At 40.1% G+C, this 17,457-nt stretch overlaps 1 long non-coding RNA gene across 1 annotated transcript; it reads left to right on the top strand.

The window, feature by feature from the left end:
* The first annotated feature begins 5,413 nt into the window (after positions 1 to 5,413).
* On the top strand, positions 5,414 to 14,059 carry LOC124006987. The gene is made up of 3 exons (XR_006833853.1): positions 5,414 to 5,593; positions 13,656 to 13,799; positions 13,882 to 14,059. It is a non-coding gene; the product is annotated as an uncharacterized LOC124006987 (long non-coding RNA).
* The last annotated feature ends 3,398 nt before the right edge of the window (positions 14,060 to 17,457 follow it).

The following is a 17,457-nucleotide window of genomic DNA, read 5'->3' as shown; positions in this document are numbered from 1 at the left end:
TGTGTGCATGCATCCCTGTATGTGTGTGTTTGGTTGCCGGGTGGGTGGGTGTTAGGTTGTGGTAGCCGGTTGTTCAGGGATTCCAGTTTGCAGGGTCAATATAAATGCAGAGAGAGGAGGGGGAGGGCGGCGGAATAAGTCCTCTCACATCACTTCCTGTCTTTGTTCCAACCGCTCTATTTTCAAGGCTTGGAATGTAAATCCTGTTAAGAGGTGAAGGAATTTAAAACAAGTTCATTATCTCCTATGTCGGGAGTCAGGGGTGGCACAGGCTTCTGTGTGTCTGTGTGTCTGTGTGTGTGTGTGTGAGTGAGTGAGTGAGTGAGTGAGTGAGTGAGTGAGTGAGTGAGTGAGTGAGTGAGTGAGTGAGTGAGTAAGAGTGGGAATGGGAATGGGAATGGGAATGGTCTGGTACCACACCCTTTCTGTATCCTGTACCACCCCTTCAGTCCTTGTGTCTCAGCCAGGGCACTGAGGCATGCCAAGCCCCACAGTCCCACAGCGCGCTAATATAAACACCCTTTTAAAAAATTGTCCCTTAAAACATGTAAAATAACCATTTTCACATGTTGAGCTCAAATCTCTCATTGTTAACACCACTTTTTCACATGTGAGAAGAATAAAATGTTTTCACATGTTAAAAACTTTCACGTGAAAATCAGATATGCAGTTTCACTTGTGAAAAACATTTACATGTGAAAATCTAATTTGCAGTATGACATGTATAAGAAAACTCCAACTGTGAAAATCTCACTTTCACATGTGGTTTTGCAGATTCACATATGGATACATTGTAAACGCAGGTCCAACGAGCAATGTTTCCACCAGTGGAATTAGAGTGACCACATCTAAAATGTCTAAATGTGGGACAAGGGAATGAGTATGTCTCCTCGGGGACGTCTGACAGGGACCTGTCTCGGGATGAGGCTCAGCGCTCGATGGAGGACAGATTTCCGGTAATCCTCCACTCAACTCCAGAAAGACCTCAATCACCCTAAAGACTCTCTAGGAAACTGCTGTCTTTCAGCAGCACAGGGATTTGTGACTTGAGGCAGGATACATGGATATACTTTTTCCAAGTTCAGTTCACATTGTGGGAGAATGTGTGTTTTTGTGTGTGTGCCTGTGTACCATGTGAATTTGCTTAGCATATTGTGTATGCATCCAGTGTGTGTGAGTTGTAGTCACGTTCTTCTATTTTAAGTGCATTGTACTATATGAGCATTTTTGATAGTGCTTATTTTCTATGTGAGTATGTGTTTGACTGTGTGTTTGACTGTGTGTGTGTGTTTGTTTGACTGTGTGCAGGGCTCTAAAGTGCGACCATTGTGGTCGCGTATAGTCTTCAATATTTTGCTGTGCTGCCTGACATTTTAAATTGGGAACCCAGTGCGACTACAAAAAACTTCGCTGTACCTCTGATTCCGAGTGCCCTAGATAAATTTTTAGCGCAGATTCGTTACCGTGGTGGTTGCACCATTACTACAGAGAAAACCGCTTGTCTGTGGCCCAAACCGTTCAAATGTTGTTACCATATTACCACCGCTAAGCTTTAAAGTGGTTCCTTTACCAGTATGTCCAAATATTTGGGGGCACATAAAGAATGGTAAAGGTATACCTTCTTCAGGAGATCAGTGATCATAGTGATTAATGAATGACAGATTTGCATGTCATGTCAACACACACAAATGTAACACTCTTAAAGGGACAGTCGACAATTTTGAACACTTTTTTTACTCAGTGTAGAAACCTAATATTCCACAAATTACTTTTACTTTTACTTTATAATTTCAGTGACAGGTATTTGTATAAACATTTGAGCTTTTATAATAAACATATGTCTTGACAGAGTTACATATTAGTTTCTAGCGCACAACATAGTAGCTAGAATTCATATAGGCCCAATAAAGTCTGTATCTCAATCATTAAAACAAATCTTATTTGACGGTGCTCATAAATTTTATGTGGTGCTCCTAACTTTTTTAGGTTTGGAGCCACCAGTGCTACCAATGAAATGTTTTAATTGAATTAATTTCTCTACCATAAGAGCCCTGACTGTGTGTGTGACTGATATAGCACATGTTATGACCCATGATTTCTGTAGGATTAATAGTCCCTCGGGTGAACAACCCCACATGGAAAAACCCTGTGGATTTAACAATCGCTTGGCTGATGGCTTGTTGTTCTTACCTGTGGGGGTCAATCAGCCTTCCCTTGTTTTTACCTCCTTCCCTCCATTATCTACGCTCCCTCCTGCCCTCGCTTACCAGCCCTTTCCCTTTTCCTCCTCCGTTTCCTCTCACTCTCCCTGCCCTCCACAGTGTGCTCGCTAACAGCCAGCGCTTGGTATTTGAGGTGTATTTGTTGACAGCCTGTCACTCACACACTGTGGGCGTATTAGGCCCAGGCTGCTAATGTCTTTGACATGTTTAAGAGAGCGCCTCGCCCCATAAACGGACTGAGTAGCAGGCAGCTCTGGTCAGGATCACTGCCATGACAAAGAAGGCCATTTGTCAGGCTTGTTTTCCAAGGTGTTTTGCTACTGTGTACACAGCCAGGTCATCTACTTTAACAGTCCTACCCACTGACTGACTCAAGGTCTTTAGGCTCTGTGTGTCAGAGAGGCCTTTTCTTCTCCACCAGAGAAGCCATGGGGGTCACGCCTGAAATGGCATTATTTATAATTTATAGTGTACTATTGACCTGGGCCTGCATAGGGCTCAAAAGTAGTGCACTATATAGGGAACATGGTGTCATTTCAGATGTGATCTGCATCAGCAGTACCCTCTGCTCACTTTACTTTACTTTCTTTTTGGAGGGGGGAGTAGATCAGCTTTAATATTGCAGATAGATTGTGGCTTCTATCAATGTAATTGTCTGCATCATTTCCAATCCCACATATGTTTTTTTTTGTAAATATATATATATACTACCGTTCAAAAGTTTGGGGTCACTTTGAAATGTCCTTGTTTTTGAAAGAAAAGCACACTTTTTGTCCATTAAAATAACATCAAATTGATCAGAAAGGTAGACATTGTTAATGTTGTAAATGTCTATTGTAGCTGGAAACAGCTGTTTTTTTTTAATGGAATACCTACATAGGCATTCAGAGACCCATTATCAGCAACCATCACACCTGTGTTCCAATGGCACGTTGTGTTAGCTTATCCAAGTTTATCATTTTAAAAGGCTAATTGATCATTAGAAGACCATTTTGCAATTATGTTAGCACAGCTGAAAACTGTTGTCCTGATTAAAGAAGCAATAAAACTGACCTCTTCATTCTATTCTTGTTCTGAGAAATGAAGGCTATACCATGCAAGAAATTGCCAAGAAACTGAAGACCTCATACAACACTGTGTACTACTCTCTTCACAGAACAGCGCAAACTGGCTCTAACCAGAATAGAAAGAGGAGTGGGAGGACCCGGTGCACAACAAGCAAGAAGACAAGTACAGTAGAGTGTCTCGTTTGAGAAACAGATGCCTCACAAGTCCTCAACTGGCAGCTTCATTAAATAGTACCTGCAAAACACCAGTCTCAACGTCAGCAGCGAAGGGGCGACTCCAGGATGCTGGCCTTCTAGGCGTACAAAAAATGCTAATGCTCCAGATACTCAACTAGTCTAAAGAAGGGTGATTTTATTGCTTCTTTAATCAGGACAACAGTTTTCAGTGCTAACATTATAGAATGATCAATTAGCCTTTTAAAATGATAAACTTGGATTAACTAACACAACGTGCCATTGGAACACAGGAGTGATGGTTGCTAATAATGGGCCTCTGTCCGCCTATGTAGAAAATCAGCCGTTTCCAGCTACAACATTAAAACCTGTTATGGCTGCATCCCTTTGTTCTCAATTTCCGCCTGAAGACATACCCAAATCTAACCGCCTGTAGCTCAGCCCCAGAGGCAAGGATATGCATATTCTTGGTATCATTTGAATGGAAACATTCTGACATTTGTGGAAATGTTAATTGAATGTAGGAGAATATAACACAGTAGATCTGGTGGAAGAAAAGAGAAAGAAAGAGCATACGTTTTTTATTGTTGTAGTATCATCTTTCATATGTACTAGAATAGCCACACAGTCAGATAGGATGCTGGAGATCATTTTGATGGATAACACAAGAGGGCAACTGTATGTGTGCAAAGTTTGAGATAGATAACTTCAGGAATGGGTGAGCTACATGACATTTAGCATGAAGTCACCTAGGTGTCCCACACAAGTTGCCCAAATGTACCCAAGTGGCCGAATTGGTGAAATGACCTATAACTATATACAGCAGTGCAAATAACTATATACAACATTTTAAAAAGCAATTCTAACACACACACACACACAAAAAAATGTTTTTTTAAATATTAGAAAATAAATATTTAAAAAAAACAGTACACACCCCTTGGAAGTCATCGTCATAATATTTTGCTGCCTGTGCCATGTCTTGCCTGTGCAGTCTCTTTCTGATGTAAAGCAGAGGCAAACTAAACAAGTGGTGCATTTCATGCGACACAGAACACAACGACGCCTCCATGCTGTGCCCTTTTGGCCCTGAGGCACAGTCATGCCTGCAGTAATGAACTGTGGCATATGAACACCACTGGGGGCACAGGTAGAGCGGGCAGCTTGGCACCGGGGCCTCCCAGTCGGAGTCGCTATCACTGTGAAAGAAAACATTTAAAAAATATTTGTATTGTATGAGCCTTTTATCATCACATAAAATAAACAGATATGTATTGATTGTATAGAGCAGAGGGAACAGTCACTAAGGTCTTCCATTCAACTCCGGCCATTGTTGTGTATATATATATATATATATACACACACACACAAACAAACTACACATTTCATTGCAATTTTTTTTTAAATTTTATATATATAATATATATATATTTTTTTTTCTATTTTATAAAACGGCATTAGCACTTACCCGTCCAGAAGTACGTCCTGTCCTTGCAGAAACAGCTCCTCAGTTCGTTTGAATCATAACACTCCAAGATTCCTCAAACAAAAAATCTGTCTCACTTTCACTTTAGAGTTTGACTTCGCTTTACATGATGTATTCGCCATGATATCTTCAATGAAATCATTGAAACTACAACTTTCCGAAATACAGCTGCGCGTAAAAAGCCTTACAGCAACTCCTCTGATCGTCAAGGCGAAAATGGAGTTCCCTGCGTGTGCGATTACAACCAAGGAATTGTGGTCCAACCCCAAACCATTACATACTGGCGTTTACCTCGGCTCATTGGCTATCTACCCAGCTAGATTTCAAGAAGATCAGTGGTCATTGGGCAGACATATAGTCAATCAATGAAGCTTCGCTAAAATTATTGGTGCGTCAGGTAGGCATTTATCGTTGTCTTCAAATCAGGAATGCACTGAAACCCACCATGACTAGATAAACAATTGTTTACAGGGGCGAATCATGCCGCATGCTCCGTAAAACATTGATAGAGATGGAATTCACGGCACAAACAGTTTAAAAAATGTTTTGATTTAGGCTATAAAAATGGATTTTATCAAAGAAAATGGCACTTCATTTGATCAATGGGACACTCAAGAAGAGAAAAAAGAGCAAGATATCAGAATGTAAGTCATAATTTTACCTTCAAATGTGAATGTGTAAAAACTGTCATGGCGGAAAATGTTTCTGTTCTTGATTGCTCTTCTCAAACAAAAGCATGGGATTTGATCTGTGTAATAGCTATTTTAAATTGGAAAACGTAGTTTGATTACCGAGATTCTAATCTTTTGAAGGGTGTAAGACACTTGCATTTTCAATAATGTTTAATGTTACGAAGTTGTATTTTTAGTTGTCACTCTGAAATTTCCCCTGATGTTGGTCCCTGTACGGGGATCGCAGCCATAACAATGTCTACACTATATTTCTGATCAATTTGATGTTATTTTAATGGACAAAAATGTGCTTTTCTTTCAAAAACAAGGACATTTCTAAGTGACCCCAAACTTTTGAACAGTAGTGTACAGCTGTGGCCAAAGGTTTTGAGAATAACACTAATATTAATTTCACAAAGTCTGCTACCTTAGTTTGCATGATGGCAATTTGCATATACTCCAGAATGTCATGAAGAGTGATCAGATGAATTGTAATTAATTGCAAAGTCCCTCTTTGCCATGCAAATTAACTGAATCCCCCCAAAACATTTCCACTGCATTTCAGCCCTGCCACAAAAATATCAGCTGACATCATGTCAGTGATTCTCTCATTAACACAGGTGTGAGTTTTGACGAGGACACGACTGGAGATCACTGTCATGCTGATTGATTTCAAATAACAGACTGGAAGCTTCAAAAAGGAGGGTGGTCCTCTGTCAATCATGATTACCTTCAAGGAAACACGTGCCGTCATCATTGCTTTGCACAAAAAGGGCTTCACAGGCAAGGATATTGCTGCCAGTAAGATTACACCTCAATCAACCATTTATCGGATCATCAAGAACGGTTCAATTCTTGTGAAGAAGGCTTCAGGGAGCCCAAGGAAGTCCAGCAAGCGCCAGGACCGTCTCCTAAAGTTGATTCAGCTGCGGGATCAGGACACTACCAGTACAGAGCTTGCTCAGGAATGGCAGCAGGTAGGTGTGAGTGCATCTGCATGCACAGTGAGGCGAAGACTTTTGGAGGATGGCCTGGTGTCAAGAAGGGCAGCAAAGAAGCCACTTCTCTCCAGGAAAAACATCAGGGACAGACCAATATTCTGCAAAAGGTACAGGGATTGGACTGCTGAGGACTGGGGTAAAGTCATGTTCTCTGATGAATCCCCTTTCCGATTGTTTGGGGCATCCAGAAAAAAGCTTGTCCGGAGAAGACAAGTTGAGCGCAACCATCAGTCCTGTGTCATGCCAACAATAAAGTATCCTGAGACCATTCACGTGTGGGGTTGCTTCTCAGCCAAGGGAGTGGGCTCACTCACAATTTTGCCTAAGAACACAGCCGTGAGTTAAGAATGGTACCAACACATCCTCCGAGAGCAACTTCTTCCAACCATCCAGGAACAGTTTGGTGACGAACAATGCCTTTTCTAGCATAATGGAGCACCTTTCCACAAGGCAAAAGTGATAACTAAGTGGCATGGGGAACAAAACATCGACATTTTTGGGTCCATGGCCAGGAAACTCCCCAGACCTTAATCCCATTGAGAACTTGTGGTCAATCCTCAAGAGGCGGGTGGACAAACAAAATGTCAGGATTTGGCCAGGGTTGTTCCGGTTTTTGGTCACTAGATGCTCCCATTGTGCTTTTTGACCTTTTGTTTTCCCTTGATCCCCATTATTATTTGCACCTGTGCCTCGTTTCCCCTGATTGTATTTAAACCCTTAGTTTTCCTCAGTTCTTTGCTCTGTGTTTGTATGTTAGCACCCAGCCCTAGTATTCTGTGAACTCTTGTTGATCCCGGTGGACTCTCTTGTGGAATTCTGTTTTTTGTTCTTGTTTATTTATTTTTGAGTATCTTTTGAGGCTTTTTATGCTATACCTACCACCTTGTGGATTTACCTTTTTTTCTTGGAGGATTACCTTTGTTCTTGTGGAATTCCTTTTGAGGTTGTGGAGTTACATGTTTTCCTGAAGGACTTCACTTTTTACTTAATTAAATACACCATCTAAAGTACTGCTGTGTCCGCCTCATCTTCTGGGTTCTGCCGACTATTCGTGGCTCAGTTGGTTAAGTGACTGTTTCTCACTCCGGAGACCCGGGTTCGTAACCGGATCCTGACACAAAACCCCCCAAAATTCTGACAAATTCCAAGCATTGATTATGCAAGAATGGGCTGCCATCAGTCAGGATGTGGCCCAGAAGTTAATTGACAGCATGCCAGGGGTTGATTGCAAAGGTCTTGAAAAAGAAGGGTCAACACTGCAAATATTGACTCTTTGCATCAACTTCATGTAATTGTCAATAAAAGCCTTTGACACTTATGAAATGCTTGTAATTATACTTCAGTATTCCTTAGTAACATCTGAAAAAAATATCTAAAGACAATGAAGCAGCAAACTTTGTGGAAATTAATATTTGTGTCATTCTCAAAACTTTAGGCCACGACTGTATATTGTTATTATTATTATTATATACTGAACAAAAATATAAACTCAACATGTAAAGTGTTGGTTTCATGTGCTGAAATAAAAGATCCACAGTAAATTTTACCTTAATTATATATATTTTTGTTTATTGTCCAACCCTTCAGCTACCCCCAACCCCTTCCATCTATCTATGAAGACCATCCAGTTTTATTTCTAATTGCCATATATATTTCCATTGTGCTGATCACACCAAAATCTGCAGAGCTCAGATGGTTGTATCCCCCCGATATACTCTATATACATCATTTGAATCTGTCGCCATTTTGTGTATCAGTTCATAAACCATGTGCCATGGAATCGGTACATCGAAAATCTCTTCCCAACTTTATTGCAACCTGTATGGCACAGCTGTCCATTTTTTGGTCATTAAAATAAACTAGTATACTTTTTTATTCATCACAAATTATTTTAACCAATTTTGGTCTTTAATGCAGGGCCGACAGACAAGTTCCTTACCTCCTCCCCCCTTCCACTTGCCTCTTCCATTTTTGCGGTAATGCTGCATTCAGTTGGTTGTAATTTTGGATAGAGCAGACATTTCTATATATTTTTGTTTACTGCATGTGTGACATACTGTAACTCAACCAGTCCTATTTATGATATAATTTACAAAGATTATACCTTTTTTAAATTTATCATCTTAAAACAATGATTTTTTTTAAAAATCAATTATTATATTTGAATTTAACCATAAAATTTGTTGTAATATTTGTTTAGATTTTCTGGTGGATTAAACTGAAATTGCAACCAGCTTTCTATGGCTTGTTTTAAATAAATCAATATTTTGGAGACTATTTCATTTTAAAACAACTGAAGTGGGAGTTTGTAATCGGATTAAAGGGGAAAAGGCCATTCTTGAACACGGGGTGAGCCATTCATACTAATCTGCTGGAGAACTATTTTGAATTTAAGTATAACTTTTGTATGACTGAAGCTTTTAGTGAGAGGTCCAATGCTTAAATATTAAATTATTTCTGCCCTCCAAATTCATTATTCATTGTATAAATAGGTCCGCTTAATTTTGTCTGGGTTGATGTTCCAAATAAATATAGAATATTTGTGGAATATGTGGTATATGTTTAACTCGTATAATGCAGGGCCATAAATAGATAGATAAACTGGGATATGAGTAAAGTTTTTTTTTCCACAAATAGACAGGTATTGTCCTTTCCATGGTAGCAATATCTTATGTAATTTTGGCTAACTTTCTATAAAAATGTATTGTAGTTTATTTATTTATTTCAGGATATAAGTACCGAGTGTGTCCACATCACTGTCAGACCATTTTATTGGTAAACTACAAGGTAATGTAAAAGTTGTATTATGGCGATTCAATATGTAATATAGTGCATTTATTTTTAATTCATTTGTAATCCAGATATTTTTAATGTAAATTATGTAGATTCTCTATGAGGCTGTGCAGCGATCCAAATTGCAGATTTAAGAGAGAACATGAATCGTCAATGTACAATGACACCTTTGTTTTTAAGCCCTGGATTTCCAGCCCCTTGATATTATTGTTGGTTCTGATTTTAATAGCTAACATTTCGATGGCCATAATAAATAGATATGTCAATAGTGGACAAGCTTGTTTTATTCCTCTTGACAGTTTAATACTTTCAGAGAAGTAGCCATTATTTACATTTCACACCTGGGGTATCTATACATAACTTTAACCCATTGTATAAGATTCTCCAAAATTAAAATAGTCGTACTTTAAGGCCTTTTTTAAATATGAAAACCAGACCTCATTTCCCAGATTTTTCATAGTGTTCTATTGTTTCCAATACTTGTCTTATATGTATCGTCCATGTAAAAAAAAAAATCTGATTTGGGAATAACATCCGACAATACCATTTTAATTCTATGCACTATGCATTTTGCCCCCAAAAATCACAACACTGAAGTGTAAAGGGTCTCCAGTTTTTAGGTGGACTGGATCTTTATATTTACCAGCTGGGTTCTGTTTCAGTAATAGCGAAATCAGACCTTTATGCTGAGTATCTGATAGTATACCATTTTTATAGGAGTATTTAAAACATTTTAATAACGGACCTTTGAGTACATCGAAAATGTTTGATAAACCTCAACTGGTATGCCATCAAGCCCTGGAGTTTTCCCAGACTTGAAGGCTTTAATTGTATCTAGAAGTTCCTCTGTAATTAAGCCTTTCCATTACTTTTTCTGTACAGCTGTTCATTTTACACTATTAATAAAAAAATCTTTACAATTAACTTCAGTTAGTGGAGATGGAGGAGACTGAAATGAAAACATATGCTTACAGTACCTTGCTTCCTCTTTCAAATGATAATTTGGTGAATGACTGACATTGGACAGGGAGACATTTTTTTATAAACCACTTTTCTGTAAATGACTCCAGAGGTATCTGAGGTATCTGAGACGTCCCATGTTGGATCAATCATCAGATTAATTGAAATCTGGCACAATTTTTTTATTTCAATAATAAGTACAGTTGCATAATCTAATTTAGAGGCAATGGCGGATGGGGGCCTGGAGACTATAGCGTAACTGTCGCTCGGGAGACAAGATGCTTGGTTTCTAACTGTGGTTTGGCGTAAATCTCTTTCTGAGTGTCTCCAACTGTCTGCTGTGGATTTGTGTGTGTGTGTGTGTGTGTGTGTGTGTGTGTGTGTGTGTGTGTGTGTGTGTGTGTGTGTGTGTGTGTGTGTGTGTGTGTGTGTGTGTGTGTGTGTGTGTGTGTGTGTGTGTGTGTGTGTGTGTGTGTGTGTGTGTGTGTGTCCTAACCCATCTGTTCTCAGTTAGAGATCCAGGCTTGACAGTCCACTAACGAGGGACTAATTAAGACATTGACAGACAGTAACAGCATCAGGCTGGTTGGTATTCTCTCATCTACACACTGACGCTGCTAAAATAACACAGCGCCTCATCTAAATACACTGATCCCAACTGAAATCAGGCTGTACAGTAAATATTTGTGGGAGTATGCCGGGTCTATGTAATCACTGGCGCAGCTGTATACAATTAGGATCCTATGCTGCCAGACTGCTCCCTCCAATAGACCTACTGGTTCAGGATATGGATATATATCATTGGTTACGCCCATCACAGCAAAGACTGCTATCTGTCAATGTGACCACGAAACTAAGACACAATTCTCATCTTGACTCTTATAGCTTCTATAGATAAGGTGGAGGAGTTAGCACAATATTATGCCAGACAGCAAGCATTCATTCCACTGTGTCACAGACTAGGATACAGTTGCACTAAGATCAGTCTTGTGTTTACTCCCCTAATGGTTAAGGTTATGATTAAGGGAAAATAAGCTAATCCTAGATATGTGCCTAATTGTTAAGGACCAATCAGAAGCAGACCTGAGGAATGCCCCTAGCTGTCGCTCTATCCTCTCTCTGTAACAGTCGTCAGTCCCATGGTCAGCTCAGGCAGAAGAGATGCAGCACTCTACGGCACGTAGCAGCAGTATAATAAACCTCTCATCACCAGCAGCAACCCCACTACTCCTCTGACAGTCAATCCTGGGTCTACAACATACTCTCCTGGAGGATCCATTTAGTTTAGACTCTGGCTTCAGCGCCAGCTACTATCATTGCAGTCTGAGTGGAGTGTAGAGTTCCTCATGTCTAGTGGAAACCACTGATGTGCATCTCTGGTCACCTTATCTCCTTACTCCAAACATGTTCCATTAGTCGTTCTTCAACTGCTGCCCAGCCTCTCCACATAACTGCCACCAAACCTTTATCTATAAACCATAACTGAACTTATCAACTGGTGCTGGGGCTGGTGTTGTGGCTGGAACTGGGAAAACCTGGGTTGGTACTGATGCTGGGGATGAGACTTCCAGTCGTGCTGGGACCGGGACTGGAGATCAGGGGCCGGATTCACAAAACCTTCTTAAAAAGACATTTCTTCTTAACTGCCATTCTTTCCTGAACTATAGACTTAAGAAGACATTTAAGCAAAGTTGCTATTCCTCATTAAAGTTATTGGAAATGTTCTTAAGTTTTTTTCCTGTTTCTTCCTAGGAAGAAAGTTAAGAAGAAAGTGGATTCTTGAATATAATGCTTTATGATTTCTTCTTGGAAATGTACTTAACTTTAGGACAGCTAAACCCTTCTCTTGTGCAGACTGGGCCCAGGGGAAGAGCATTTTAAAAATAAATTATAACTAAAAACATCAATGTAAACCTTAATTTGAAAAGCTTTTAATGACATATTTGACAATAATGAATATAATAATTATTATTTTTTGAAATGGTCATAAAATCAAATGATGACAAAGCTAAATGGATTGATAAGAACAATTATTAAAATAACAATAGTCAAAAAACAGAATAATCAAATAGGAATATTTAGTGATTCAAAACGTACCATGACACTGTACATTAAAGGATGTCAATTCTTTGGGTAGCTGCTAGAGAGAGGGAGAACCCACAGAGGCCTCTCAGAGACCGGATGGATCCTCTCTACATGTCCCTGACCATGTTCTACTGAGGCAATATTGACTACCACAACACTCTATCATGTACTTGGCTGAACTTTAAATGAAAACATAAAAAGAAAGTCCATGAGATCTAGCCCCCTTTCAATCATCCTGAAAATCATGATTTCCCTGAGATTCCTAGCATTGGTATCCTTTCCAGCCTTGCTTGCAGGGACAGTGGGAGTTAATCAGTCCTCTGTGAGTCAGGTGGTTAGTACAGTGTGTGATGCACTGTGTCATGTGCAAAGATTCCTCAAGTTCCCATAAACTTAGCTGAACAAATAAGCACCAAACAAACATTTTTTGAGGTGGATAACTTCCCCAATGTCCTTGGTGCTTTGGATGGGACCCATGTGACAATAAATGTCAGTGACGATGACTAGCTTCTGTCAAAACATGTCTACATAAGTAGAGTTTGCATCCCACCAAAATGTATTATTTCAGTAGGGTTTTATACGTATCTGATGTAGTCTTACCATTTATCCTGATAGGGTCCACGTGGTGAGGAGGAAATGTATGTTAAGCAAAATAACTCCCACTCTATCAATGTGCAAGTAGTCTGCAATGCCACACTATCCTTCACAAATGTTGTTGTCAAATGGCCCGGGAGCAGACATGACTCCTTCATTGTATCAAATTCAGCCCTGGGAATCAAGTTTGAGGAAGGTCACATTCCTGATGGATGGCTATTAGGTAAAGAAATCAGAAATCACTAACCCTTCCTTTACCTGACACCTGTGGAATTGTTTTATTGTCCACAGCACACTTAAAATAGTGTTGCTTCTTATGATATCAATTTACTACTTTGTGTGTTTGGGGTTTAAGGTATAGTGGATATGGACAAAAAAACATTACTCATGACACCAATCCTACACACTAACAATGATGCAGAAGAGAACTACAACCATGCTCAGATGAAAACAAGGAGTTTAGTAGAGAGATCTATCAGAGTCCTAAAATCCAGATTCAGATGCATTGACCACTCTGGGGGAGTTATTTTATACAGCCCAAAAAAAACATGCAAGATCATAACCACAGCATGTATCTTGCACAACATCTGCATACAAAACAGGATGCCACATCCCAATATACCTGACATTCCACTAGCTGTACCTGACCAGGATGTTGCCGCTGATCACAATGCTGCTGGTAGATGCAATGCTGGCCTACAAGCAAGAAATTGCCTCATAAGGACGAGATTCACATGAAAAAAAAGGTGTGTAAAATCGAAACAGATATATTTTAGAACTGTAATCTTCAAGTCTTCGCTTCTCCATGGCAAACTTCTCCTTCTCCAGGGCCTTCTGCCTTCAGAAGCTCCTCCTGTACCCTGCGCAGGGCTGTGATCTCCCCCCAGGAGCATCCTCTAGACAGCCACCATCTCCTCCACACCAGCATGCCTCCTTGCCCGTGGTGGCACTGGCTCGTACATTGGGGTGTCATGATGGATAAGGATCTGAGACAGGCACATCTCCCCTGTGTCGTCAGTGATGATCTGTTGAGATAATACAATTAATCTGTTATGGGAATGATATGTGTTGTAGGCATATTATAGAATAATAATAAACTTATTAAATGAGAAATCAAAACAAACACCTACCTCTGCTTGTTCTTATGTCAAATTATCATGATTTTCCATGGCTCCAGTATCAAATTTGAGACCATCCTCCCAGTGAGACTATTTCTTTTGTTTTCCCTACTCCCTCTCAGGAGGAACCTGGAACGTTTGTCATTGAAGTGTTTAATGTCTGCCAGTGTCCCTATTCCCCTAATCATCATTTAGAAGAGTTCATGATCTGCGCACGGTCTTCAGTCGGTCCACCATAGTGCCTTCTTCCTTCTCCGGCCGGGGCGGGGTTCTTTTTTGTTAAGAAGAAGGACGGTACTGCGCCCCTGCGTGGATTATCGAGAGCTGAATGACATCCGGGCACAGGGGCATATTTTATTTTATTTATTTATTTAAAAAAAAATGTTTTACCTTTATTTTACTAGGCAAGTCAGTTAAGAACAAATTCTTATTTTCAATGACGGCCTAGGAACAGTGGGTTAACTGCCTGTTCAGGGGCAGAACGACAGATTTGTACCTTGTCAGCTCGGAGATTTGCAACCTTTCGGTTACTAGTCCAACGCTCTAACCTGCCACTGAATCAAGTCCAGTGTTATTTATGGTAGGACAAAAACCGTGTTAGCATGACAACAACATTTCAAGAGCTGTAGGCTCACTATGATGAGAGAAATAAACCAGTGTAACGTTAGCTGCACGACTGGATACTTTTGTAACCATTAATTTTTTCTTGGGCCACTGCCACAGATGGCTACCGGACATTTCAATACAGCAAGAAAACAAATTAAACGTGAATTATCTAGCTATCTAGAAATTAACAATATATTACAATATTCTAGAAGTGTTATATAGCTAGAGTTAGCTCGTTAATTTGCAAAGAAGAACTTGTCTGACTTAGCTAACGTTAACGTCGTTAGCTATGTTGGCTAATTAGCTAACGTTAATGTTGTTACAAGTTAGCTAGCTAACTTACCGGCCGCGCAGTCTGAGTCGATGCCCGACCGCAGTCCAATTCATGGTCAATCCAAATTCTGCAGTGGCCGTACTGCATTTACAACGATGCGGTTTCCGCAGAAGTTCATTCATACTTCTTGAGCTTCGGTGAGCTGTCATACACAGCCAATAAATTGGTCTGCACCACACCACTCGTAGTGATTCAGGGCTAATTTCTACAGCCATTCAGCTAATTATGAGCAACGGGCTAAACGAAAAGACAAGACCTTATCTCTACTGAGATGTTGGAGTTTGTTTCCCGGTGCTTGACATAGGAGCTCCGCCAAGATAGCATGAAGTTAAAAGGCTGCATCTCCACCCTGAATCTCCCCATTGCCCCCCAGCAATATCAGCCTCAATTTAGGCTATTGGTTTATATGTGTATTTCACACTATGTTGAGGTAAAAATGTGATTATAATGCTTGCATGGATGTCAACAGCAATAAATGTTCATGTCATCTCCATCAATAAACTGCATTACAGTTAAAAACAACTTTGACCACCACCCCTGATCTCTGTATGCTAGCTATGCTACCAGCCTATACGAAAAGGGAGTAAGCTGACAACTTCTAAATGTTATGCAGCGAAATATATCCAAATTCGATTTTGGTAACCACATTGTGGGCCTGTTACAATTCATCAATCATTACGGATTTGACATATATCCACTTTCTTAGATCAAATTTGTTGAATGTGCACCAATCGAGTGTCCTTCCATCCCTCACGGTCTGCATTCCATTGACCTCTTTACCGCATCTATCTCCATCGCCTCCCCGATGGGGATATTTTTTTGTGTCTTTGAAATGCCAACAAGAGGTATCATAAAGATGTATTTTATTTGTGAACTTACTCTGATAGCCTTTCATCAAAGTTCTCCATGTTTGTTGTCAAGGAAGTGAGTTTGTGTTCATACAGGATGTACCACCCCCACCTACCAATCATGTCAATATAGAGCTATAGGGAGCTATGCAGAGCCCCTCTGCATTGTTATAAAACTTTAGCATGTAACTCTTGGTGGGGCAAAAAACAACAAGTGGAATGCATGCCAGCAAAGCCACTACACAACACAACAATAAACAATACATTAATTGGACTATAACGGTGACAAACGGTGCCCACAAACTGTTAGTGCCTACATAAAGCTGTCCCAACATCTTACCACTGCTACACCTGGCTATCAGCGGAGCCTTGTCTGGCAGCGAAACAGTTAATTCAGCCTCATATACTGCCTTTTTTTAAACATATTGATATAGAAACAAATGTGGTTTCTAAAGCCAATTGAGATGTACAAACTATGGCATAAGGGGACAACAAGTTGATAAGAGGCAATCCGTCATTTCGATTAAGACATTAATGAGCGAGCTAGGATGGACGTAACGTTAGTCAAAATAACTATTTGTTTAGCACTTTTGAAATGTACAGAGACAGAATTCAGAACATGGGCCATTCTTACAGTGTTCTCCCTGTACACCAAGTCAGAACCATAGGATAAATAAAGGGGGCATATAAGCAGACAATGAAAGCTCTTATAATATTCAATGAAACAGGTTATAGGCTACATTAGAACAGTCAGAACAGTAGGCAAAATGAAGAGGGGTAAATATATCAAATTATTAGGGTGAGGCACATGGGCTACTAACATCTTACTAAACAACATTGTTACAGGAATTAAATTCCTCTGTTTTAATACCCAATTAAAATCAAACACTCTGTCAATTCATATAGGTATTTGTATGACCCTTATTTGTATAAAATGGACAGAGCCCAGTCTTAAAGTCAACCAGCAACATTTATTCACGAGAGTACTGCCCATTATACATTTTACCACAGGTTATAAACTGAAAATGACATCATTAGTTTTAGTACTAGCCCGTGTCATCTCCACTCCAGTACAATGGCTGTATGGTTCTCACATCGTCTCCCCCTATTAAGATCATTTATGACAGAGCTGGACTGCTGGGTCCTAAAGGATAGATCTATTCATCCACCAGGACCCATGCCTACTCTCACTAGGCCTTTGCAATCTGAAGACACAATCAGTATCCTGTGGTCTGAGAAGTGCACTGCTTAGCTTGTCAGGGAGCATATTCTCAGACCTGGCGAGAGCACGAATATGTCAATCCTAGAGTAAGATGCAACGGAGGAACTCACCTACGTTGGTGTCGGAGGGGAGGTGCCACCGGCGTCTGTCTGTAAGGGGGAGGTCATTGATGATTGATTGTAGTTACTGAGTGCTATGGTCTCTCTTCGGCCTGATGCGGTCTTTGTCTCGGAGGGCACAATTATGTCTCCCCAACCGGTACTGGTGTGGGGGTGA

The sequence above is a fragment of the Oncorhynchus gorbuscha genome, linkage group LG20 (assembly GCF_021184085.1).
Source record: "Oncorhynchus gorbuscha isolate QuinsamMale2020 ecotype Even-year linkage group LG20, OgorEven_v1.0, whole genome shotgun sequence".
Taxonomy (NCBI): Eukaryota; Metazoa; Chordata; class Actinopteri; order Salmoniformes; family Salmonidae; genus Oncorhynchus; species Oncorhynchus gorbuscha.
The sequence above is the reverse complement of the archived record's forward strand: the minus strand, read 5'-3'. Positions and strand labels throughout refer to the sequence as shown.